This window comes from Nerophis lumbriciformis, linkage group LG17, assembly GCF_033978685.3.
Source record: "Nerophis lumbriciformis linkage group LG17, RoL_Nlum_v2.1, whole genome shotgun sequence".
In the NCBI taxonomy this organism is placed as follows: domain Eukaryota; kingdom Metazoa; phylum Chordata; class Actinopteri; order Syngnathiformes; family Syngnathidae; genus Nerophis; species Nerophis lumbriciformis.
Genome location: NC_084564.2, coordinates 25,536,805 through 25,564,305, shown reverse-complemented (window position 1 = coordinate 25,564,305; position 27,501 = coordinate 25,536,805). Strand labels below are relative to the sequence as shown.

General features: G+C 39.9%; 1 protein-coding gene and 1 pseudogene across 2 annotated transcripts in view; one reads left to right on the top strand and one right to left on the bottom strand.

Annotated features, from left to right (window-relative positions):
* rsrc1 (arginine/serine-rich coiled-coil 1) overlaps nucleotides 1-27,501 on the bottom strand; it is a 300,071-nt gene that overhangs the window by 196,582 nt on the left and 75,988 nt on the right. The gene's annotated exons all lie outside the window — the stretch shown is intronic.
* On the top strand, nucleotides 1,512-13,345 carry LOC140679515 (uncharacterized; annotated as a pseudogene).

Below are 27,501 nucleotides of genomic sequence, written 5' to 3'. Positions count from 1 at the left end.
GTTCCTATCGCGCGTTGTAAGTCGATTTTTAGTCTTATACAGTCGTACCTAAACTTATATGCACATTGCGTTCCCCAACCCAGCGCGTACCTCAAAACACTTGTATTTCAAATCAGACCCTGCCCATTGAAACAAAATGTATTGTTAGAATGATTACGTATGAGTTATCACACCACTCTTATGCTTAAAGGCCGTTGCTATAGTTATTATCAATTGTGCTGCAGTTGTACTTTTTCATCTGTGCAAAGGGACAACTTGCAATCTTGGATTGCGAGTCGTCTCGTATCAGTGTTTGTGTCCAGACCCGGCCTGCTGACTGCCAAGGGCGAACATCGAGTACCTTGACGCAGACAAAGCAAAGAAAGGGCGATATCACGAGTGTCAGCACATTTCCATTTCTGAATAATCATATATTGTGTCTAACTGGGGCTACTGAAATTACCCCCCTTCCTTCAGAAGCAGCCTCAGTGATGTAACCAGGGACCTCACGAATAAATAGTGAAGCACGTGGGCTGTGCCTTAGGGCGTAGGTTGGAACTGGAACTGAGTGTACAGCCCAATACGTCTCTCCTCATTGAGCAAAATTGAACTCTGTCTCTGCATGATTCCTTACTTCTTGTCTGTTTAATAGATGTCATCAGTGTTTGAACCTGACATGTATTTAATCCGTAACATAACTTTCAAAAATAAAAACAAACTTTGAGATAAGAAATATTGTTTGAAAAACATTACAATGGCATATACAACAAACAACTACAGTAGTTTTATGAAACCATTTAATAATATTGTTCAGTATTTACCTTGAGGAAGAGACTAATTCGTAGCTGATTCCTATAGGTTGTTTCGCCGTTGTGTAACAATAATAACTATGAAACCACTGTTTCTGTTGCAGACGGATGTATTTGAGTGACGGACGGAGAGGTCAGAGTTGACGACAAGCCATAAGTCAAGTCTGTGTACAATAAGTACTGCATGACCATCCAGTTTGTTGAGTCAGGAGTAGACAGAACAAACAAAAACATGTAACACACAGCATCTGCAGCTTCTCAATATTTGTATGGATAAAAGTTTTTCGTTTGGACATTGTTTTCCTGATTTGGTCCCCTGCTTCCTCTCCTTTGCACTAACTTTCTTAGTTCCAGTGGTTGCTAGGCAGGATTGTGTCCATCTCTGAGCAGCTGTCCAATATGTTTGTTTCTTGTGTCAAGAAAGCAGGAACAGCAATATGTATTAATTATTTATTTCTCAAACAACCCTGTTACAAATACTACTTCAACAGACAACACGTTGAGCTCGTAACTCAAATTATACTCGCAACTTAAAACATAACAAAAAGTAAGTTAAGGTACTCGTAATTTGAGGTACCATTGTAACTAAATTAGACCCTAGTTACTACCTATGCCACTGACACTGAAGTCTAACAAGTCAAGGATGTATGAAATACAATGATAAAAACATTAAATAGAAAATTAAATGGATTAGCGTTTCTCCACTTTTGTTTCACTTCCATAATGGTGGATTTGCTTTTCTTCAGCACGTTGTCATCGGAGTTGTCTGCTTTGCTCTTCGGAAACATAATAAAGGACGGGAGGTTGTCGAGGAAGCTCCGGGGTAACGTTGCCCTTTCTATGTCTAGCACTGTGCGACTAGGTATTTTTTCCAGCTAATTCTTAAGCGAGTCTTGCATTTTACAAACCAAACTGTGTGGGCCCAAAACTAAGTGTTTACATCATTTCTGAGATGACATCACACAAAACAATGTCAACTGATGACTGTCTGCATCCAATGTTAAAAATGTATATAATTGAATGTACATCATTTAAATAATCACATGTGATGTTTAAAAAAAAATTGGGACTTTGGGGGACTTATCTTTATTAATTTACATTTTGATCTACAACTTTTGAAACATTTGCATCTGAAGGTAACACTCTAATGCAGCGTTTCTCAAAGTGTGGGGCGCGCCCCACTGGTGGGGAATAGAGACATGACAGGTGGGGCGTGAGGAACGGGAGGGAATTTCACTTTAATTTTTTTTTTTTTTTAGATTTTTTTTTTTTACTATGCTTTCATTTTCTATACACACTGTAAATCACTTTGTGATTCTGTCTGTGAAATCCGCTTTATAAATAAATGTAAATTACTTATTTTTCCTGTAGGCTTTACATTTCTAGGTAGGAGCAAAAGTTTGACAGACATAGCAACAGTAACTAATGGGGGCGGGGCTAAGCGGAACAAACTTGACGAGACAAGCGCAGCAAAATGAAAAGCTGTCCCACTGTCAAACGACACAGTTGCGAGACGTATATGCGACATTGCAAGTGATCTTGAGGAACAACTCGGAGACAAATGAAAATAAAGTCGTTTTGCTTTACAAGTGGACGAAGCTACTGACAGCAATAAAGACTGCCTGTTCATCGCATATGTCCGCTTTGTGAATGGCGAGTCACTGTGCGAGGATTTGCTGTTTTGCAAATACATCAAAAATAGAGCCTCTGCCGATGAGCTGTTCAAGATAATGGACAGTTTCCTCAAAGAACACGACCTTAAATGGGAAAACTGTGTGGGCTTTTGCTCTGATGGCGCAATGACCATGGCAGGGTCAAGAAACAAGCTGCAGGCTCTAATAAAGAGGGTTGCGCCAAATGCGCATTGGACACACTGTGTCATTCACTGGGAAGCACTCGCGTCAAGGCAGCTCAGCCCCGAACTCAATGAGGTTTTAACAGATGTGAGCGCGGTAAATTTGATCAAAACACGACCACTGAAAGCGCGACTATTCTCTGCACTGTGTGAGGAAACGGGAGCTGATCATACAGCCGTGCTGTTTCACCATACTTGCCAACCTTGAGACCTCCGATTTCGGGAGGTGGGGGTGGGGGGCGCGGTTGGGGGTGGGGGCGTGGTTAAGAGGGGAGGAGTATATTTACAGCTAGAATTCACCAAGTCAAGTATTTCACACACACACACACACACACACACATATACATATATATATATATATATATATATATATATGTATATATAAAAGAAATACTTGACTTTCAGTGAATTCTAGCTAGCTATATATATATATATATATATATATATATATATACCGTATTTTCCGCACTATAAGCCGCACCTAAAAACCACAAATTTTCACAAAAGCTGACAGTGCGGCTTATAACCCGGTGCGCCTTATATATGGATTAATATAAATATTTATTTTCATAAAGTTTCGGTCTCGCAACTACGGTAAACAGCCGCCATCTTTTTTCCCCGTAGAAGAGGAAGCGCTTCTTCTTCTATGGTAAGCAACTGCCAAGGTAAGCACCCGCCCCCGTAGAAGAGGAAGCGCTTCTTCTTCTACGGTAAGCAACCACCCGCCCCCGTAGAAGAAGAAGCGCGCGGGTATTACGTTTCATTTCCTTTGTGTGTTTACATCTGTAAAGACCACAAAATGGCTCCTACTAAGCGACACACTGTGGTTCTAGCTTGCCATGCTAATGGCCAGAAACTTCCACCCATGGTGATATTCAAAAGGAAGACCTTGCCAAAAGAGAACTTTCCAGCCGGCGTCATCATAAAAGCTAACTCGAAGGGATGGATGGATGAAGAAAAGATGAGCGAGTGGTTAAGGGAAGTTTACGCGAAGAGGCCGGGTGGCTTTTTTCACGCAGCTCCATCCATGTTGATATACGACTCCATGCGCGCCCACATCACAGATGGTGTCAAAAAACAAGTGAAGCACACAAATACAACACTCGCCGTCATTCCGGGTGGATTAACCAAAGAACTCCAACCGCTCGATATTGGTGTCAACAAGGCATTTAAAGCATGACTGCGAACGGCGTGGGAACAATGGATGACCGAAGGCGAACACACATTCACTAAGACAGGGAGACAGCGCCGGACAACATACGCCAACATCTGCCAGTGGATCGTAAATGGGCGGATATTTCGGTCTCAACTGTGGTCCGAGCTTTCCGGAAGGCAGGATTCACGGAACTGCTGGAAAAACAACAGCGACACTGACTCTGATGACTTCGACGAGACGGAGCCGGCCATTTTGGATCCCGTATTCGCCCAACTTTTTAATTCGGACACCGTAGGAGAAGAATTCGAGGGATTTATGAATGAAGAATAACTTCAGAAAGTGAGTGTTATGTTTATTTTGTGTGTTGTGACATTAACGTTCGAGCAACATTAAGTTATTGCTATTGCTCTGCACTATTTTGAATTTTACTATGTTTGTGATTGCACATTTGCACATTACCGTACATTTTGGGAGTGAACAGAGTTGTTAGAACGCTGGTTTTTAATATATTATTAAAGTTTAACTGACCTATCTGACTGTTTTTTTGACATTCCCTGTAGCGCAGTTAGATGCGGCTTATAACACGGGGCGGCTTATAGGTGGACAAAGTTTTGAAATATGCCGTTCATTGAAGGCGCGGCTTATAACACGGGGCGGCTTATGGTGCGGAAAATACGGTATATAAATAAGAGAAATACTTGAATTTCAGTGTTCATTTATTTACACACATAACACTCATCTACTCATTGTTGAGTTAAGGGTTGAATTGTCCATCCTTGTTCTATTCTCTGTCATTATTTTTCTAACCATGCTGAACACCCTCTCTGATGATGAATTCTGCTTCGTCTCCTTGTTGTGTGCGCAGTTGTGCACTGCACTCTCTAAAAGCCCTAGATGTTAATGTCACATATGCATGTACATTAGATGGCAGTATTGCCCTGTTTAAGAGTGTCACAACATTGCTGTTTACGGCAGACGAACTGCTTTACGGTAGACGAAAACGTGACTGCTGTTGTTGTGTGTTGTTGCCATGCTGGGAGGACGTTAATGAAACTGCCTAACAATAAACCCACATAAGAAACCAAGAACTCGCCCTCGATCATTCTACAGTTATAACGTGATTGGGCAGGCACGCTGTTTATATTGTGGGAAAGCGGACGTGAAAACATGCTGTCGACACGTCACTCAGGTACGCCTGAATTTCGGGAGATTTTCGGGAGAAAATATGTCCCGGGAGGTTTTCGGGAGAAGCGCTGAATTTCGGGAGTCTACCGGAAAATCCGGGAGGGTTGGCAAGTATGTGTTTCACAGTGAAGCAAGGTGGCTCTCCCGGGGCAAAGTGCTGTCACTTGCCCTGTCTTCCCGAATGCATAGCTCCTCCTTTTTTTTTGCAAAGATTGCAAAGTGGCACTTTTATTTTATTTATTTTGAACTTGATGCAAGTTATATGATTTATTATTGAACTTGATGCAAGTTATAACACTTTTATTTGATTTATTATTGAACTTGATGCAAGTTATAACACTTTTTTTGATTTATTATTGAACTTGATGCAAGTTATAACACTTTTTTTGATTTATTATTGAACTTGATGCAAGTTATAACACTTTTGTTTTATTTATTATTGAACTTGATGCAAGTTATTTTATTTATTATTGAACTTGATGCAAGTTATACCAGGCAGCACGGTGGAAGAAGGGTTAGTGCATCTGCCTCACAATACGAAGGTCCTGAGTAGTCTTGGGTTCAATCCCGGGCTCGGGATCTTTCTGCGTGGAGTTTGTATGTTCTCCCCGTGACTGCGTGGGTTCCCTCCGGGTACTCCGGCTTCCTCCCACCTCCAAAGACATGCACCTGGGGATAGGTTGATTGGCAACACTAAATTGGCCCTAGTGTGTGGATGTGAGTGTGAATGTTGTCTGTCTATCTGTGTTGGCCCTGCGATGAGGTGGCGACTTGTCCAGGGTGTACCCCGCCTTCCGCCCGATTGTAGCTGAGATAGGCTCCAGCGCCCCCCGCGACCACAAAGGGAATAAGCGGTAGAAAATGGATGGATGGGCAAGTTATACCACAGCTGCACAATTATTTTATTTATTATTGAACTTGATGTTATTTTATGTTATTGAGTTTGAATGTATACAACTTGATGTTACTTGATGTTCAATAAATTAGAAAATGTTAAGCTTGGCGTTAGCGTTCTGTTGGGGCGATGGGGGCAGGTGGGGCTTGAAAACTCGCCCTTGTCCAAAGTGGGGGATGACAAAAAAAGTTTGAGAACCACTGCTCTAATGGCATCAGAGATCTGATCGATGATCTCATATTTTACCCCACCACTAACAGAACTAGACAATAGACTGTAGATGTCTATCTTTAGTATGTCAATGGAGAAATAAAGACTTAAAATGCAGGAGAAGTCATTTGATTTCCAGCTAACAGAGCTACTGCCCATTAGCAGGCACTCATCAGCAATGCATTATCGTGTGTGGAGACTTTAACCCTTTCACTGAAGCACATTTGAATAGTCTCCCTACCTCTTTAAAGCAATATGTTGTCATTAAACCTAAAAAAAATATTCTGATTGATTGCAATGGTATACTGATGGAAAAAGGTGTCCTAAGATGTCTATTAAATAGATGGATTGTGGATACCTAGTTATTTGACTAACATTGAAACCATGAAAGAGTAGTGTTCCAAAAACAGGTCTTGAAGGAAAAATAGGGCAGATCTTACTGTATATTCAGGTCAATATGTGAGTGTTCTTTAGGTTATCTCCAACTCTTTGGTCATTTGAGAAACTTCTCAATACTTTAGGGATACACAATTTTGGCCAAAAATAAAATCCCTATTTTTCCCGCAGAAAACTAAATTTTTGCTATAAATTTTTTGGATGAAAACTACAAAAGACAACAGAGTGGAGCACACTTTCTGGGCTTGTGGAGGCGGTTCTTTGCTAATGTAGCAAATACTTCACCTTTCGTGACTGCTTGTATTTGGTTACCAAATAAATGGACGACACACGACTCACTCCTTTAATTAACTTAGTACATACTTTCACTTGGGAAATGTGGTTTGTTTAATTTTATTTATACATCTTTTATATATATTTTTTATTGCTATTAATATTATTGCAATATGCTTTGTCTTTTGCTGTCAGTTTTTTCCGCTTGTTTTCTGTGATATTTTACAAGCCTTTACATTATCAATATTTCAATGTATATTGCTGTATGTGTTGTTTAAGATTCAAATCTTATATAAATGATTTTTTTTTTAAAAGGTTGCAAAATTGGCAACATCGGTCCCTTCTGACATGTCTTGAGTAAAAAAGGTTTTTATAAGGTATGTTGAACCCGATTTACGACACATACCGCCAAAACCATTATAATTTGTTAAAGAGCAAGCGCCAATTCCGTTATATCATTTGTGGCCCAAAAAAAAAAAAACACAGACATTTGTGTATGGGGAGCACTCTCGCAGGAAGGAGGAACCTTGGACATCTTGGATGAAGGGATACTGGGCCTAGAAATTCAATTACAAAACTAAGATGTAACTACTATTCAATATTTGTATTAAAAGAGCAGCTGGTTTTCACCTTCTGACAGATCTCATTGATTGAGTGGTGGGGAAAAGGAAAAAAATCACAGGTACATGAAGACGGAAAGCGGCATCATTGGTGTGTGTGTGTGTGTGTGTGTGTGTGTGTGTGTGTGTGTGTGTGTGTGTGTGTGTGTGTGTGTGTGTGTGTACCTGTCATCCAACCCCATTTGCTACAATAGCGTGCCTTGTCATTGAGAATTCATATGTTGTTTGACTGCTGATATAATGGCAGGCATATTTATGGGAAAGTCAATAGGATAGGGACACCTCTAGTGCGTACACACACACACACACGCACACAGGCACACACTCAGACAGACACACAAGCAAAAAAGGAAAACCTTGTACTAATAAACATTTCCCATCAGTGACATGATGCCTTTTTAGAAACACAAGGCAAATGCTTGATAATAAGCAGGCCATACAAACAATACAAGAAGCTCAGCATCCCCACAGGGCGGATTGCTATCGCCGAGGACCTTCTTCTTAACATGGCTGCCAATTGAAATTGAAATTGCATTCTTATGTGGATGCTATCAGAGCTACCTCTCAGGGATTTATACAGCAAAGATGAGGATCAGAAAGCACAATCCGACACTAAGAAGTCAAGGACATTGTTCAAAAGGGGCTCGATACTCAAAGCACAAGAGTGAATTAACATGTACCATATTTTTCGGAGTATAAGTCGCTCCGGAGTATAAGTCGCACCGGCCGAAAACGCATAATAAAGAAGGAAAAAAACATATATAAGTCGCACTGGAGTATAAGACGCATTTCGGGGGGAAATTTATTTGATAAAACCCAACACCAAGAATAGACATTTGAAAGGCAATTTAAAATAATTAAAGAATAGTGAACAACAGGCTGAATAAGTGTACGTTATATGAGGCATAAATAACCAACTGAGAACGTGCCTGGTATGTTAACGTAACATATTATGGTAAGAGTCATTCAAATAACTATAACATATAGAACATGCTATACGTTTACCAAACAATCTGTCACTCCTAATCGCTAAATCCCATGAAATCTTATACGTCTAGTCTCTTACGTGAATGAGCTGAATAATATTATTTGATATTTTACGGTAATGTGTTAATAATTTCACACATAAGTCGCTCCTGAGTATAAGTCGGACCCCCGGCCAAACTATGAAAAAAACTGCGACTTATAGTCCGAAAAATACGGTACTTAAAAAACAGTCTGATTCCCAAAATAATTCAGAAAAATCTTCAGTCTTCTTTGTGAGATGCCCATTTACATGAACTTTCTCTAAATCGATCGTTTGCCAAACCTATGGGGCAATAGTGTGGATTTCAGCTGGTTTAGGTACATTGGTAAAAGGAAAAGAAAAAAAGAATGCTCTTATGTGTGGTCGGTAATAATTAAATGTCTTTAAATCGCCTCTGCTTTAGTTATTGTGATAATTTTTTCTCCTAGGGCTCCAAACACACGCAATCAGCGTGACAGTCACGCAAGTGACACTCTTCACACACACTCACGTCACATCTCCAACTACTTACGCATTTCGTGAACTAAGCACCTGCCCTATCAAGCTCTGATTGGCTGAATTGCAGGAAGAGACAGCCTCTTCTTGTCAAATCAGATCCTTCAAAGAGGGGAGTTGAAGATCAGGAGTAAGTGGGGATGTTGTACCTCGGCGCTAAGCACAGGGGAGCCATTACGATTTTGTAAAGATGTATATATTTTTTTCTGTCTTTTAAAAGGGCATTGCACTTTTTTGGAATTTTGCCTATCGTTCACAATCATTATGAGAAACAAGAAGACAGAAGTTTTTATTTTTATTTTGCCTTCTTACATATATATATCGATTTGTTCTAGGTGGCTAGTACTGCAGCTAATGGAAGCAATCAATTCTACCTCTAAATCACTTTAAAAATGCATTCAAAAACCGTCAACAATATTTAATTTAAGTTCCGTAACCCGTATAATAACCAAGCTGTAGCCACATTGTTATTGTAAGAGCGAACACTGAGGAACTATTTTTCTAGCGTAGTAACACATCGGCGTGCTTCGGGATTAGCTGTAAAAGCTAACTACGGCAAGAGATAAGCTAGCTTCTACAACAACACAAAACACATTTGAGTTGGTAATGCACAACAGTGCGATACCACACCAATTTGTACTGACTGAAAAACATGATCTTATTAAAGTATCTGTAATGTATTAGCCCACATTTCATGTTTTGTTTGTACACACTGAGCTAGCCAGACAGCATATTTACTGTAGCTGTACTAACACGCATGGCATGCTGTGTGTTTTATGATCGATATTAATAATAATAATAATAATAATAATAATAATAGATGTTATTTGTAAAAAGCACTTTCAATTGAGCAAACAACCTCAAAGTGCTACAGTGTATTAAAAATAAATAAATAAATAAATAAATAAAAATAAAAACTAGAACTAGCACGCATATATCTAAAAAAAAGCCTTTTTTAAAAAGAAGGGTTTTTAAGCCTTTTTTAAAAGCAACCACAGTCTGTGGTGCCTTCAGGTGGTCAGGGAGAGCGTTCCACAGACTGGGAGTGGTGGAGCAGAAAGCCTGGTCTCCCATTGTTCGTAGCTTTGTCCTCGGAGGTTGGAGGAGGTTAGTCTGTCCGGAGCGGAGGTGTCGTGTGGAGGATTTGGGGGTGAGCAGTTCTTTGAGGTAGAGGGGGGCATTTCCATGGAGGCACTGATGGGTTAGTAGGGAGACTTTGTATTCAATCCTGAGTGGAACAGGAAGCCAGTGAAGGGATTTGAGAAATGGTGTGATGTGGTTGTATTTCCGCACTCTCATCAGGATCCTAGCAGCACTATTCTGTAAATACTGCAGCTTCTGAATACTCTTGCTGGGGATCCCGACAAGAAGTGAGTTGCAGTAGTCTAGCCTGGATATTATAGTGACTCACTGGATGGACAGTTGTTCGTCCGGTCCAGCTGGCCGGGGGCCTTTCCTGTTGATTTTCGGAAAGCAATCCATTTATATCGAAATAGCTTGGCTCCAAGTTACATATATATAGCCTCAAAATCGCTTTCATCCCCTCTCCCGGCTTCCGTCTGCTCCAACATTCTACTCTCCGTTTGTGCTCGCAGTATATTTAGCTTCAAAAGTATATTTTTCCACTAAAGAAAAATAGTATAGAGCCGGAAAACACAACACAGCCTATAAACTTTTAAAAGTTGTCATCTTTGTTTATTTTACAGGAAAACCAATCTGTCCATGTGAAATTAAACTCATTTTCCTTTTCTCTTTTGTTTTTGGAAAGTATTCATGGTTAGCTTACCCAAGGGGTTGCACACTCGAGGAACTGAACAGAACACACATGCGCCCAGTCTCTTTTACTTGCCTTCCTTGTCCCTCAGGAAACCGCCTGTGCGCTTTCACGGCCTCACACACAGTCGGATATTATACAAAAAAAATAAGAACTGTAAACTTTTTTCACTTCCGGGTTAAAACAAATCTGAAGGAGCTACAACAAGGAGGCGGAACCTTACTCTATATGGTTGGTTTTACACGACTATTGTGCAAATGTGATGATTGTGTCTTCAGGTGTGTGGCGTCAGCCAGCAGCTAGATTGCTTTTCCCCCTCCGAGCAGGCACAGGCTCTCCTCAGGATGAGGGTGTGATGTACAATTGAAGGGCAGGATTGAAAGTGATTACCTTGTTAACTCCTGGCACCCACTGCTAGCTGGAAATAGAGCTGAGCGCCAGGGTCTGATTTGCAAATGAATAACCTCTTGCCCGGCCCTCTTCTTCTTCTATGCCCCCACCTCTATTCCACCGTCTCCCTCCCTCTCTTTTTTTTTTTTCTCCTTTCGATGCCAAGATCATCTTTTTATATTGTGCCATGACAGATGCTGTGCGGGCCTGCTATTGTTCCTCATCAGCTTTCTGGGGCCATAAGGCGAGCCAAAAGATTTCCACATGTGATTTTAACACTAACCCAAGGCCGCCCCTCCACACCCTAACGCCATAGCAGCTTTGTGTATCAGACTTTCAGGAGCACAATGTTGGGGGGGGAGTCATTGTGTGCTGCACAATAATGGAGAGCTAGCTCTCTGATTAGGGAAGCCTCTAATTGGGAAATATGAAAAGGGCCGCCTGCTATTCAAGAAACCACGGGGAAATTGATTGCTCTTTTCGCTGTTCCCCTTTTTGCTTTTAGTTTTGTCTTCTCTGTTCAGCTCTCCTTTTTATAAACACGATCCCACTGGATTACATCGCCGTGTATCTGCAAAGAAGTATTTCACTTAAACACGTTAATATTACGCACTTTTTCCCCTAACTAAAAATAATGTGGATTTTACCTTCATATTGCGCTTCACGCACCATCTTTATTAACCAGTAGAATTGCTGTTTTTTGCCATTCTTCCTCTCCACGATATAATTGCTTGTATGCACTTTGTGTGTGCGTTTTGACACACTCAACATCATGCGCCTTGATTCTCTAGTCACCGCAGCACAGCAGCATGTGGATAAAAACGGTACCGGTATTTATCAAAGGCAGTATAGTACCGTTTTCAATTAATTAGTACCGCGGTACTTTATTAGTACCTGTATACCGTACAACCCCAATATATCAGGGTTTCCCCTATATGTGTTTGATTGTGGCGCGGGGAAACTAATTCAAGTAATATAATGTATGAATGGAAATATAGCCTATATTATTTAGGCACGATTGATTAGTGATGTGGCCACTGAAAAACGTTGATCATCCGTAACCAAGTATCACGGCACCACCGCTTTCCTGCATGTCCATGCAGAAACTATGTTCGTGTATTTCAAGTTCTAGGGGAATTGATTTTATCACTGTTTATTAGTTACCCTTATAAACAATTAATCGAAGCAACAAAATGGTAATCAAATATTTTTTCTAATCAAATTATTCGAGTAATGGTTGCAGCCCTAGTTGTGATATTGTTTTAATATTAAAAATAAAGTATAAACTATAGTACGGACAGGCCAATGTCATTAATTTGGGGTCCTTAATCATTTATTTAAACAGTTCTTTTTCTAGGGTGGCATACTCATACAGTGAATAGAGAAAACGTTTGATACACTGCTGATTTTGCAAGTTTTCCCACTTACATAGCATGTACAAGTTTGTAATATTTATCATAGGGACTCTTTGATGGTGAGTGACAGAATGTCAAACAAAAATCCAGAAAATCACACTGCAAATTATTAATTTGCATTTTATTGCATGACATAAGTATTTGATCCCGTACCAACCAGTAAGAATTCCGGCTAACACAGATCTGTAAGAGGTTTTTTTTAGGAAATCCATCTGTTCTCCACTCATTACCTGTATTAACTGCAACTGTTTGAAATTGTTACCTGTATAAAGACACCTGTCCACATAATCAAACAGACTCCAACCTCTCCACTATTGCCAAGACCAGAGATCTGTGTCAGGACATCAGAGATACAATTGTAGACCTGCACAAGGCGGCTATGGGCTCCAGGACAAAAGGCAAGCAGCTTGGTTAGAAGGCAACAACTGTTGGTGTAATTGTTATAAAATGGAAAAGTTCCAGATGACGGTCAATCTCCCTCAATCTGGAGCTCCATGCAAGATCTCACCTAATGGAGCATCAATGATCATGAGGATGGTGAGGGATCAGCCCAGAACTACACGGCAGAACCTGGTCAACGACCTGAAGAGAGCTGGGACCACAGTCTCAAAGAAATTGATCAATACCACACTACACCGTCATGGTCCAAATCCAGCAGTGCACGCAAGGTCCCCTTCCTCAAGCCAGCGCAGGTCAAGACCTGTCTAAAGTTTGCCAATGACCATCTGGATGATCCAGAGGAGGAAGGGGAGAAGGTCATGTGGTCAAATGAGACAAAAATAGAGCTTTTTGGTATAAACTCCACCCGCGGTGTTTGGAGGAAGAAAAAGGATGAGTACACCCCAAGAACACCATCCCAACCATGAAGCACAGAGGTGGTAACATCATTCTTTGGGAATGCTTTTCTGCAAAGGGAACAGGACGATTGCATCGTATTGATGGGAAGATGGATGGAAACATGTATCGCGAGATCTTGACCAACAATCTCTTTCCCTCAGTAAGACCCGAAACACATAGCCAGTGTTCTGCCGTGTAGCCAGGGTCCAAGCCAGTCTCCAGACCTGAACCCAATTGAAAATCTTTGGAGAGAGCTGAAGGTCCGTATAGCCCTGAAGGCTTTGGAGAAGATCTGTATGGAGGAGCGGGCCAAAATCCTTGCTACAGTGAGTGCAACGCTGGTCAAGAACTGCAGGAAAAGTCTAATCTCTGTAATTGCAGACTAAGGTTTCTGTGTGAAATATCAACTTTTGTTTTCCTGACGTATCAAATACTTATGTCATGCAATTAAATGCTGACTAATGTCTTAAAAATCATACAATGTGATTTTTGTTTTAGATTCTGTCACTCACTGTTGAAGAGTACCTGTAATAAAGGTTACAGACGTCTACATGCTGTGTAAGCGGGAACACTTGCAAAATCAACAGTGTATCAAATACTTGTTCTCCTCACTGGTACATAAATTATTTTTTAAAAACAAGAATTAGATGCCCATGTTTGAATGTTCTCAAAATCTATTAAAACACAGTCACTTATATCTTATAAGTGGTGCTGAATTTTACAGAATGTCTTAACTTGACAATGACCAAATATAAACTCTAAACATTTAGCTTTCATCACTCAATATATTCCCCAAAGCTATAAAAATAATTAAAATTTTGATTGATTGATTGAGAAGTTTATTGACATCTTAAAGAATTGAATCCATGTAATGCTTTAAAAAGGCAAATGGATGGCACAAAAAGCCGAAAGGCTTGTTTCCATTGTGGTGTGATGAATATTCATCACATTTGATAGATTCAATAATAAAAGATATATAACCTGTAACATGTAAATAAAAAATTGTGTAAAAAATTTGATAAATTATGCATATATACACAGTATACATGTCAGGTGATTTGAAAAACAATATATACAAAAAATGGGGGTGGGGGGGAGTATATACACTATGTACATGACACTATGTACATGACTGCACATGTTGACTCCAAGAGTGTGCAAAACAGAATGAGAAAATATATATACACTATAACCACATATAAACCTGTTTGATGCTTTGAAGAGTTGCTGGGGATCAATTTTGGTTCAGATCAGGTAGAGGTTGAGCTGAGCCATGATTTTATGGCAGTTTTAAAATTTAGTAGGGAAGTTCGAATTTTAAGGTCTGTTGGTAGTGCATTCCACTGTGTGGTGGCAAAATAGTAGAATGCATTTCTTCCCATGAGAGTCTTGAATTTGGGGGGGACGAGGTCTGTGTAGTACCTGTGAACATCACTTACTCTGGTGAAATAGCTGTACAGGTACTTAGGGACAGTTTCTCTGTGTATTTTGAATACCAGGCACATTGCGATTTGGTGTACTCTTTCCTCAACTCTAAGCCATCCCAATTTGGTAAAGTGGGCTTGAGTTAAGTGAGTCCTGTATGGGAGGTTGATCAGGAGTCTCACCAGCTTGTTTTGGGAAGTTTGCAGTTTTGTTTTTAGTGGCTTGGGGATACTGGTGAACCATGAAGTGCAGGCGTAGTCAAAATGACACTGGATGAGGGCACCGGCAAGGGTCTTAAGTGTATACCTGTAGTCAGTTAGGTATAGTAGTCATGTATCGGTGGAATGTGATTTTCTGAATCCTGATTGAAATTCGAATAGGAGCTTGCGATTTGATAGATAATTATCTATTTGCTCATATATTAACCTCTCTATAACCTTTGAGATGGAGCAAAGGATGGAAACAGGGCGGTAGTTGCCGGGGTCTAATTTGTTTCCTTTTTTATACAGAGGTGATATTCTCGTGAGCTTGAATTCTTGTGGGACATGACACTGATTGATAGACAAGTTGGTGATATGAGCAAATTAATCATTAAAACCAAACATTTCTGATGTTTATGCATATGATGTATGCATGTGAATGTCTGACCTCAAGCAACTTTAAAATATCACAATAATCCGATTATGTCTTCTATCATAGCCTCCTAAGCACCACTGTCCTCTGCAGTGGACATTTGGGTTTTGTATAACAGGGTTATTATGTTTTCTTTTTACAAAATGTGTAACTTCTTCACTGTAGAGGACGCTAGTTCTCAAGAGGATATGGTATTGTCACGACGTGGACTATGGGGCGCAAATTACTGCGCGGATTGCTTTCCCGAGATGCAAAACAACTGGACTGCACACGCCGTGAAGGTAGAGGCATGTTTTAATTTACTATAAACTACGAAAAGGGTACAAACAAAAGGCGCGCACAAGGCGGAGAACAAACTTAGCGAATGAAACCAAAACTAACACTAAGACAGAAACTATGGACATGAAACCAAACTACACTTACTGTGATGTGAAAAAACAAAACTTACGTGGCATGGCACGAAGCATAAACTATTGAAAAAACAGGGCATGGTAATGACAATGTCGCCAGGACGACCAACAGAAAATGACAAGCTTAAATACTAGTGACATGTGATTAACAACAGGTGCGTGAGTCCAAACAAATGACAGGTGAAACTAATAAGTAACCATGGTGACCAAACAAAGGAGTGTAAACATAAACTAAAAGAGTCTTAAACAATCAACAGGACATAACTAAAACAAAACATGATCACAAAGACATGACAGGTATAAGGCAAACCTTTCTGAACACTACTAAAACGATCCATACTCTATTTGTTTGGCCCTATTAGAAAACCATTACATTATTTTGTTGCAAAGTTTGTCAACAGACTGCATCATTTTGAACACAGAATGTCTAGGTGATAGTCACTCTGCATGACAAAATGGGGGGGGGGGGGGGGGGGGGGGGGGGGGCAAGATGCACAAAAGCTGGAGCGAATGGAAAAGCAGTACATGCAAAAAAACGGAAAGCTAAAACCTGTTCTAATCCTTTCCTTCTCTCTTTAGCTTGTGTCAGCTGTAACCGGCTGGCCTGAGAGGCAGTTAGTCGCGGTTAGTGCCTCATTTGCATAATCAATATGACAACCTTATTTTTCTGATGCAAACAGGATTTGTGTTTGTTGACGTGTGCGCGTGTGTGTGTGTGTGTGTGTGTGTGTGTGTGTGTGTGTGCCCAGTCAGCCTCTGGACAGCCACAGTCATGGCCCTCTTTAGCCCTAATTAGATTAGGTGCGATTATCCCAGCTCTACCTTACAAGTGTACAGGCAGGATAAAGTGTCCACAAAGGCCAGCCTGTCACAGCGACTGTGCTCTGGTCTCCGAGGTTATCGGAGGTCCGGGGAGACACGTTGCATACATTTGTTATTCATTTCATCTGCACACGGTGCCTTTTTCACTTGTCTTCTTTTCTCACTAGTCCTTTGGTGACAAAGCCACGTAATCACGAGCAGAGTTAAGTCTTTTTTTTCTCTCCTCTGTCTGTCCGTCAGAATACAAAACAACATGGCCCCAAGCGCTTTGCAGCCTGGCCTGCAGGGAGCGACTTCAGGAGTGTGTGCGTACAAGCGTCTCCAAGACTCAAGAAAAGTTAACCCCAGTTGCAAAAAGACAATTTTTAATACTTACTATGTACCGTACAAATAGCTGATATTGGCTTAAATCAAAGTCATTTTAAACATTTTAGCACGCATACTTTGGCATGCAGTAGTTTGGGGGGGATGTTAAAACGTGCTGTTCAGTATCGTGGCCGCTGATTGGCTCAGCTTCAGACGGCATTACTGTATTGGATTAAAAGAGTGTAAAGTTGACTAAACAATGTTATTTCATGTCTAGCGGGGTTTCATGATGTTGACAAACATATTTAGAAGGTTATACATTTTCTTATGCTCTAGCTATGAAAGATTGATTGATTTATTTATAATGAATGATTCCTACTTTATGGACATTCATTTAATACGGTCACGTCTGGAACCAATTACAGGGAAAAACGGGGCACGATCGTACATGTATTTTTTTCAAATACAATATTTACATACACCACAGAACACAACATAATGCAAAAACGTATATTGCAAGAAAATGTGTGACACCTGTAATAACCATAGAACCAAAAATTAAACGTGGTTGCTTTTACACTAAATGCATTTATATTATTTTTTACTAATATACATTTTACTAGGAACAGCTGCATTTTTCCGTCAAAATCCACCACATGGTCGCAATGATATTAAATCCCAAGGTTTTATCCCATAAATTGGATTGACTTGAAATTTCTCATGCAGCTCAATGTGCCCTACAAAACACCCACTGTAACTTCAGGATGTTTAGCACAATCATCCCGTAGTTCACTTCACACATTTAAGGAACTGAAGTATATGTCTGTAAAATTTGAGCAAGACTGATTGAAAAACATGGCCACCAACAAGGAAAACATTTTTACAGGGGCACAAACAATTAATCCATCCATCCATTTTCTACCGCTTGTCCCTTTTGGGGTCGCAGGGGGTGCTGGAGCCTATCTCAGCTGCATTTGGGCGGTAGGCGGGGTACACCCTGGACAAGTCCCCACCTCATCACAGGGCCAACACAGATAGACAGACAACATTCACACTCACATTCACACACGAGGGACAATTTTAAATTACTGCCCATAATTTATGTCTTTAATGATATTACTGTACATGTGCGCTAGTATGAATTCAAAAACATATTTAGCACAATCCATAGGGGGCGCCACAAATGTCATTTACAGTAATATCTTGATTTAATCTTTTCCGCCATAACACTGCTATTGTGGGCCAAAACAAGCATGAAAGAAGACCTTTGACCGTTAACTATGAAAATCGGTTGACTTAAAAGCGCAAAGAAAAGGAGACTATAGCACATGTATGCAAAGAGAGGATATAAGAGAATAAAAGAGGGGAACAGGGTAATTGGATTGGTGGTGTGTGTGTCTGTGTGGAGGGGGATGGGTCTACTATTTGGCCAGGTCTGGTCTCTGTCATCACGCTCCAGGCCTGGCTTCTTTCTGCGCCTGCAGCAGGTCTCAAACACATCAACACACTCACAATGTTAAATGTGTTACCTCTATGAATCGCCAGCGGTCTAGGAGCCAGATTTGTGTCCTGCGTACCCCGCTGTGTGTGTGTGTGTGTGTGTGTGTGTGTGTGTGTGTGTGTGTGTGTGTGTGTGTGTGTGTGTGTGTGTGCGTGCACGTGAGTGTATTTCCCCCCCTCCATGCAAGTATTTGCATACTCCTTTAACAACTCACTAAATGGTTAACCAGATTACAGAGCGCACTAAGTGGATTGTCACAGCTCGCTATCGCTCACTGGGGGTGTCTCTCCTGTGATTAAAAGTGGCCAGATCCCCCTCTTGCTCAGTCACAAGCAGGCAGGCACACATGAACACATTTGGACTTAAAGCTGAAACGGGTCAGTCTAAGGCAGAGGTCTCAAATTTACGGCCCTCTACTTAACTTTATATTGTAGTGTAATTGCTGCCTGCTTCATGGGCGGCTAATAGTAAAATATGTTATGGCAGTCTTGAACCCTACTAAAAAGGACACTACAATAATGGTGCAAACACAGAAATTACAGCACAACAAACACAACAAGCGGAAGTGTCTCTGACCATCATTTAGAACACAGGTGTCAAACTTATTTTAGCTTAGGGGCCACATGGAGGAAAATCTATTCCCTAAGTGGGCCAGACTGGTAAAATGCATAGCAACTAAAAAAATAAAGACAATTTTATATTGTTTACTTTGTACAAAAATAGACACAGCACAATTTCAAAATGTACAAATCATGTTTGTTTTTTTTACACTTGCATGTAGTGGTTACTACTAGAAATTAATAATATATAAATATACATATATAAATATATATATATATATATATATATATATATATATATATATATATATATATATATATATATATATATATATAAATAATAGGTTTTTTTAATTATCAGAAGATTAAATAAATAAAATAAAAATCAAATTACAGGATGCTATTAATGTAATTGACTAATTTTCCCCAACTGATGGGTGTCGCAGCTTACTGCAGGGTTCGTTCCCCCGGGATGCAGACGGACCACTCCGGATAGGACGTGCAGGTAGGAACATGATTTATTCTCGAAAATCAAATAAGTACAAAAAACAGAAAACAAGCCGAAGGAACAACGTCCCGATCGCACTAGAAGCTAAGGCTACCACTAGCATAGACTAGAGACAAGCAATACTCAAGTAAACAGGTTGCATGTAGCAAACAATGAAGCCAGGCCGACTGACCGGCAAAGGCAAGCTTAAATAATGCCTCTGATTAGTGCTCGGGAAACAGGTGAGCGTCCCGAACACCAATGAGACACAGGTGGAAATAATAAGCAACTATGGTAACTAAAAACAAACTCAAGGGTGCACAAAAACAGGAACTGAGGGAGTCCAAAACTAACAGAAAATAACAAAACATGATCCGGGCCACGGATCATAACAAACATGTGTTTTATTATGTACAACAAAACTTGTGAATTTGGACTCATTTCATTAATCACACAAAGTTAAAAAGGGATGGATACTATTTCAGCATATTAATCTGCGCCTAGAAAATATGTCCCCATGCAGTCATTAAGTACGACACAAAATGTAAAGATTATCAACAACATATTTGACAATCAAGGCATGAACGTATCCACATTTTGTATTATTACTATCACTAATAAGCAGCATAAATACATGGTATCCAAACAAGGAAGTGTTGTCTCTATTCTCCTATCTTAACACGGCACATAGCTCCGCCCCCTCAGCAGCAGGCGATACAAAGAATGGCTGTGGCAACATCCAGTGGACACATTTACAACAACCGTTTCTTTCATTCAAAATTTTCAGCTAATTTTATTCTAATCAAACTCATCTCTTGGACCGCATAAAACCAGTTTTAATTGACACCCCTGAATTAAAATGATTAAAGGCCTACCATTGCTCAGAGTCACCTTAGCTGCTAGTATAAATACCGTAAATTCCGGACTATAAAGCGTTACTTTTTTTCTTAAGATTTGAACAGTGCGGCTTATAAAACGGTGCGGCTACTTAATGGATTGTGTGGTGTGAATGTGAAGTGAATAATCGATGGCGTCTCAGTTCTTACTGTAAAGCGCTTTGAGAGTCAAGAAAAGCGCTATTAATCTAATCCATCGTAAAAATTATAATTAAAACTACGACTGATATGTTTTCTATTGTAATCGTAGAACCTAGGTCTTTCTGCAACAGTAATATAGAAGCTGGTAAAATGATCTTGGATTAATGTTAAAAGGCAAGAAGTAGTAACTGGGGATGCAATGTTTTGCTCGTTATCTCCACCCAAAGCGTATACCTAATGACTAAATACAGCCATGGGCCAGGAGACACTACGTACGCTGTGTAAGCAGGCGTCACTCCTATTCGACCCCACACAAATAAAAGCTCATTGATTTCAGCCTATGTAAGGACATCCTAACCTTCTGAGGACACCGTTTGAAGTCTCTCTTGCCTCCCATAGTTCCACTTCCACAGCCAGACAGCCTGGAGTACAACACAACCCAAAAGCACACTCATACACGCTTTCCCAACAAGCTCAGTGGATGCCGCAGGCTTTGACTACGTACATGCACACACACACACATTTATTTTCTCTGTGTATTATCAGCACTAATGAGCTGATAGATGTTCAACAGAGGCAAAAAACAGACAACCATTTCCTCAGAGTGGAGCGAGAACGGAGTAGTGTATGAGAGGTGTGTGTTTGTGAGGACCCCAAGTACTATTATATTTTCTCTCTGCCTTAAAGCTTCATGTGTTGCAGAGGTTAAGGCTGAGAGATGAAGCTCTGCTAACCAAGCTGAGGCCTGCAGGCCCTGATGAGACCAGGGGAGTAAGTGCTGTGTTCAGTTGCAATAATGTGGGAATTTGCTCAACAAAAAAGATGTGGATGAAAGAAAAAGTATTGCATTTTCAATATGTGAAAGACATCAGTAAATGCTTTAATGTAATGGAGACATTTTGTGTCTTTAACCCTACGCTTGTTATACTAACTTAGGTTTTACTCATCTCTCCATGCTGATCCCTGTGCCTGCGTTATCCAAAAGAAGGTCATATGACCTGACATGGTGATAGGTGGACTCAGCAAAGATGAAGGAGACCTTGATGAATTTAAGGATGTGATGGGAGGCCAGGCCACATTCTAACACAATCTTTGCAATGCCAAAATAAGTTGACACTGGCAAATATAATTTAGGATTAGAAAGTAAAAAATACTTTTTAGGCAGGTAATGGACATGCAGATGAAGGACACACAGATGTTTTTGTCTATGGATATTTGCATAAGTTCAATTTGGTTCCATTTAATACAGTACACAAGATCCATATCTATAGTCCAGAATTGACCATGGTATTGAAACATAAATACCACAGGCATGGTACAGCTGGCCATGAATTCACTCACTATTGCTTTTACGTTGTCAACAGCCACTATTTCTAGTACTCTATTATCGTGTGCCGAAGTGATACCATGTCCATCCATCCATTTTCTACCGCTTGTCCATCTCAGGGTCGCGGCGAGTCTGGAGGCTATACCAGCTGCAGTCGGAAAATACAAATCACTACTGGTCGCTCATTGGTTCATTGTAACATTAAGAAAAAACTACTCAAAACAACACAAATGAATACACATAGTAACATTAACTTATTGTGTTGCAGCCAAGAGAAACTGTAATAGAAGTAGTTCCAAAAACAACAAAGTTGCACCAATTATATTACATTTGGCAATCAAAATATATAGCCAGTGATGCATGATGTCCACTTTCTTAGACAAATGATCAATCACAATTTCCTCAAATCACAAGTGAATACTCAGAAATGCTAACACTTATATTACTACGTAGTTATGTAGTTGTACTTTTAAATACCTGCGAGGGTCTCCTAGAATAGAAGGAATGAGCAGATATTCCACCACTACTCTGCATGTTCACTGTACATTTGTACAATGCGTCCGGAAGGTATTTACAGCGCTTCACTTTTTAACACATTTTGTTAAGTTAGTCTTATTAACTTGTTAAGTTAGTCATGTTAACTTATTAATTAATTTTTGTCGTCAAAATTCTACACACGATGCCCCATAATGACAACGTGAAACGTTTTGTTTAAATATTACAAATGTATTAAAAAATAGAAAATCACATGTACATAAGTAACAGCCTTTGGCAGCAATTACAGCCTCAAATCTTTTTGAAAACAATGTCACAAGCTTGGCCCACCTATTTTTGGGCAATTTCGCCCATTCCTCTTTGCAGCACCTCTCAAGCTCCATCAGATTGGATAGGAAGTGATGGTTGTCATCCGGAATGTCTCTGTACATTGCTGCATTCATTTTAGTCTAATCAGAGAGGTGTCCAAGAACCCGATGGTCACTCTGTCAGAGCTACAGCATTCCTCTGTGGAGAGCGGAGAAACTTCCAGAAGGACAACCATCCCTGCAGCAATCCACCAATCATACCTGTATAGTGGCGAAACGGAAGCCATTCCTTCGTAAAGATTTGCCAAAATGCACATAAATGACTCTCAGACCATGAGAAAAAAAAGTATCTGGTCTGATGAGACAAAGATTGAACTCTTTGGCATTAATGTCAAGCATCATGTTTGGAGGAAAGCAGATATCGCTCATCCACAGGGCAATACCATCTCTACAGCGAAGCATGGTGGTGGCAGCATCATGCTATGGGGATGTTTTTCAGGGGCAGGAGCTGGGAGACTGGTCAGCATAGAGGGAAAGATGAATGCAAAAAGGAATGGGCGAAGCTTGGTGTGCCAAGCTTGTAGCATCGTATTCAGAAAGACTTCAGGCTGTAACTGCTGCCAAAGGTGTTGAGCGTTGAGTATTGAGCAAATGCTGTAAATACCTATGTACATGTGATTTTCTTGTATGTTTTTTTATTTGTATAAAATGTACAAATAAAAAAAAATCTAAAATTTTCACATTGTCATTATGGGGTGTTGTCTGCAAAATTTTGAAGACAAAATTGAATGTATTACATTTTGGAATAAGGCTGTGACATAACAAATTGCAGAGGTGGGTAGTAACGCGCTACATTTACTCCGTTACATCTACTTGAGTAACTTTTGGGATAAATTGTACTTCTAAGAGTAGTTTTAATGCAACGTACTTTTACTTAAGTACATTTATAGAGAAGGAATGCTACTTTTACTCCGCTACTTTTATCTGCATTCAGCTCGCTACTCGCTACTAATTTTTATCGATCTGTTAATGCACGCTTTGTTTGTTTTGGTCTGTCAGACAGACCTTCAAAGTGCCTGCCTTACTGGTGACGTTTCACTTCGTTCCACCAATCAGATGCAGTCACTGGTGACGTTGGACCAATCAAACAGAGCCAGGTGGTCACATGACCTGACTTAAACAAGTTGAAAAACGTATTGGGGTGTTACCATTTAGTGGTCAATTGTACGGAATGTGTACTGTACTGTGCAATCTAATAGTAAAAGTTCCAATCAATCAATCAAAAGTGTGAAGGAAAAAAGATACTTTTTTATTTCAACCGTACATCCCGTCAAAAGCCTAAAGACTGACCGCACATGAGGACGTTCCTGTCTTCACAATAAAAGTGCCGCTCCATCGCGCCTGCGCTTTCAAAACAAGAGTCTCCGAAAGCCAGCGCAAACAAGCTAGCAAGCTACGGAGTTTGACGCCAATATATTTATTGTAAAGTGTATAAAAACGAATATGGAAGCTGGACAAATAAGATGCCAAAACCCCCCACTTTCATGTGGTATTACACAGAAAGGAGGAACTTTTCTTCTCCTCCATTTGAAAACGTGGATGTTATCATCACGACTGTCTGATTACAATCAACGCAAGTCATCAGAATCAGGTAATACACCAACTTATATTCTTGTCTTCATGAAAGAAAGGAATCTATATGTTAAACATACATGTATATTCATTAAAACATCTTTAATATGTAAACAAAAACAGCAAAATAAATACATATAAATTATATACTGTATATATCAATGTGTATATATATATATATATATATATATATATATATATATATATATATATGATATGAGTGTGTATGTTACTCATCAGTTACTCAGTACTTGAGTAGTTTTTTCACAACATACTTTTTACTTTTACTCAAGTAAATATTTGGGTGACTACTCCTTACTTTTACTTGAGTAGTAAATCTCTAAAGTAACAGTACTCTTACTTGAGTACAATTTCTGGCTACTCTACCCACCTCTGACAAATTGTGAGGAAAGTGAAGTGATGTGAATACTGTACATGTTGTTTTTGAGAAGTGTTTATTTGCACTTAGAACAGCTGACTAATGGGTTCCAGTATATGTAAAAAACAAAAGTGTGCATTATAGAAACTGATGCACAACTTCAGCAATTAAAGGGCCCCTCTAATAATGACAACAGTGGCACTTATTTCATAGTTCTGGACGTAAAAAATATGTCTACAGGTAAAATGCCCCCCAAAATAGACACAGTAGTGATTTTAGGCTTATTTTCCAACATGTTTCAGTAAATTTTGATATGCCCACTTTAAGCTCCAAAATGTGGGTGGGCCTGCATTAGCCTGCTAACGTCACTCTCAGAAAATTGGAGGCGATTTCATATTGTGTGTTTTAGTAGCATCAACAGCCCAAATCATGTTATTTTCACACAGAATTGAAAGGAATTATCAAATATGTCTGCCAGATGCATTGTTGCAGGTTGTAGCAATACAAGTAAAGAAGGGGTCAGCCGGCATACTTTTCCAAATAATGGAAATATGAGGAAAGTATGGACCTCTCCAGTCAGATTGACTCGCGCAAAATGGGACGAACAAAGCGAGAAGAGTGTAATTTGCAGCAATCATTTTAATTATTTTAACCGATCAAGACAATAGTTTTACATTACTTTATTTACCTTGTCTATGCGGGGAAATGGGCCCCAGTTCTGTAGACTACGTCACACCTAGAGGGGCCGGCATATCGAGTCTGGTGACGGAAAGGGGGCATTCCAAGTACACTAAATAACTAATTGATATTATGGGAAATGACTGCCAGGTGAATTTTAGGTGCAAAAGATACATAGATGATTTGTTAGTGACATTTTGGTCATCTGGACACTATGGGTTCTTTAAGACTCACGCATAAAGGAGAAAACAGCTTTCGAATAGATGTCCACTGGAGTGACCACTATAAATCACAGGGTTAAGAGAGCAACCACAAAGACACGAGTAGGGTGAAGTCCATTGTCACGTTATCTTTAGGATCACTATGTGAAAGAGGCTATATGTGATGCTGCTATCACCATCCTACCTAAATGAATTGTGGCGGAAACAGGGTTTACTATTTCAACTGAAACACTCAACAAAAACGTTCCTTTACATTCATAACCCTACTAAAGTCCTCTGCAAAATGATCAAACTCTTAACAACTGTGGCTTTTAATAAAGACACCAGCCCCTTTTAAAGTTAGCGATGAAAAGTATTCCACCTTGTGTTGACAAACAGCCATCTGTTACTGTAGTTGTTTGCAGTTGGGAAGTGGATCACAACAATAGGTGAGGAATGGCAGTATGCATCTGTCAGCCAAGTGTAGTGCAGGCAAACACTTGTTCATGAAAGGAGCTGGATGCATGCATGTTTTTACACACACAATAAAACATAAGCAGTATATTGTCACTTTTCAATGCAATAACTACGTATTTCGTCCGTTTACATGTGGAAACTAACTAATTAATTAATATTCAACAAATATACCACACGGTTGCGTGGTAATAAACACCGAAGGTTGACCCCAATTGCCTTGACATTTCTCACAGAGCTCAATGTGCCCTACAAAACACCCACTGTAACTTTAGGACGTTTAACCAAATCACCACCAAATCCGGTACACACCTTTAAGGGACTGAGAAGCACATGTATGTACAAATTGAACAGGATTGGTCGAAAAACATGGCACATCCCATAGGGGGTGGCACAAGTGTAATTCCCTCTCATGTTTGTTATAGGTATGTAACGAAAATGTCATCCCGGTTATTGTTATCATCATAATATTGTTAAATGTACACAAAAAGCACTTAATGGATAAACACACTGAAATATTTTAACCATGGTTTATTTAAAAAATAATTAAACAACAGACACACAATATACTGTCCTTAGCAGAAGAAACATTAAATATTCTTCTGGCTTCTTAAAACATGTGTATTGGAGTGTTTAAATATTTGTCATCATATTTTCTTTTAATTTATAAAGGTTTTACATAATACGTAAATGTATGTATTTATGTATCTATGTATGGCCATATAATTATGGCCAATTACTAATGTTTGTTCCAAAAAACATATTAGACCTAATAAACAAGTGTATCCTTCTCCATTCATTTTCTACTGCGTGTCACTTTCGAGGTCGCTAGGGGCTGGACTCGGGCGAAAGGCGGGATACACCGTGGACAAGTCGCCAACTCATTGCAGGGACAACACAGACAGACAAACAACCGTTTAAACTCACATTCACACACTAGGGCCAATTTAGAATTGTGAATCAGCCTATCCCCAAGTGCATGTCTTTGGTGGTGGGAGGAAGACGGAGTGCCCACGTAGTCACAGGGACATGCAAACATCACACGGAAACCACTGCGTCATCGTGCTGAGTGTATCATATACAGGTAAAAGCCAGTAAATTAGAATATTTTGAAAAACTTGATTTGTTGATGGTGGAAACTTTACACTAGACTTCAGGCAACGTGGATCCTGTGCCTCTCCTGTCTTCCTCCAGACTCTGGGACCTCGATTTCCAAAGGAAATGCAAAATTTGCATGGTTGGGTGATGGTTTGGGGTGCCATGTCATCTGCTGGTGTCGGTCCACTCTGTTTCCTGAGATCCAGGGTCAATGCAGCCGTCTACCAGCAAGTTTTAGAGCACTTCATGCTTCCTGCTGCTGACCTGCTCTATGGAGATGGAGATTTCAAGTTCCAACAGGACTTGGCGCCTGCACACAGCGCAAAATCTACCCGTGCCTGGTTTACGGACCATGGTATTTCTGTTCTAAATTGGCCCGCCAACTCCCCTGACCTTAGCCCCATAGAAAATCT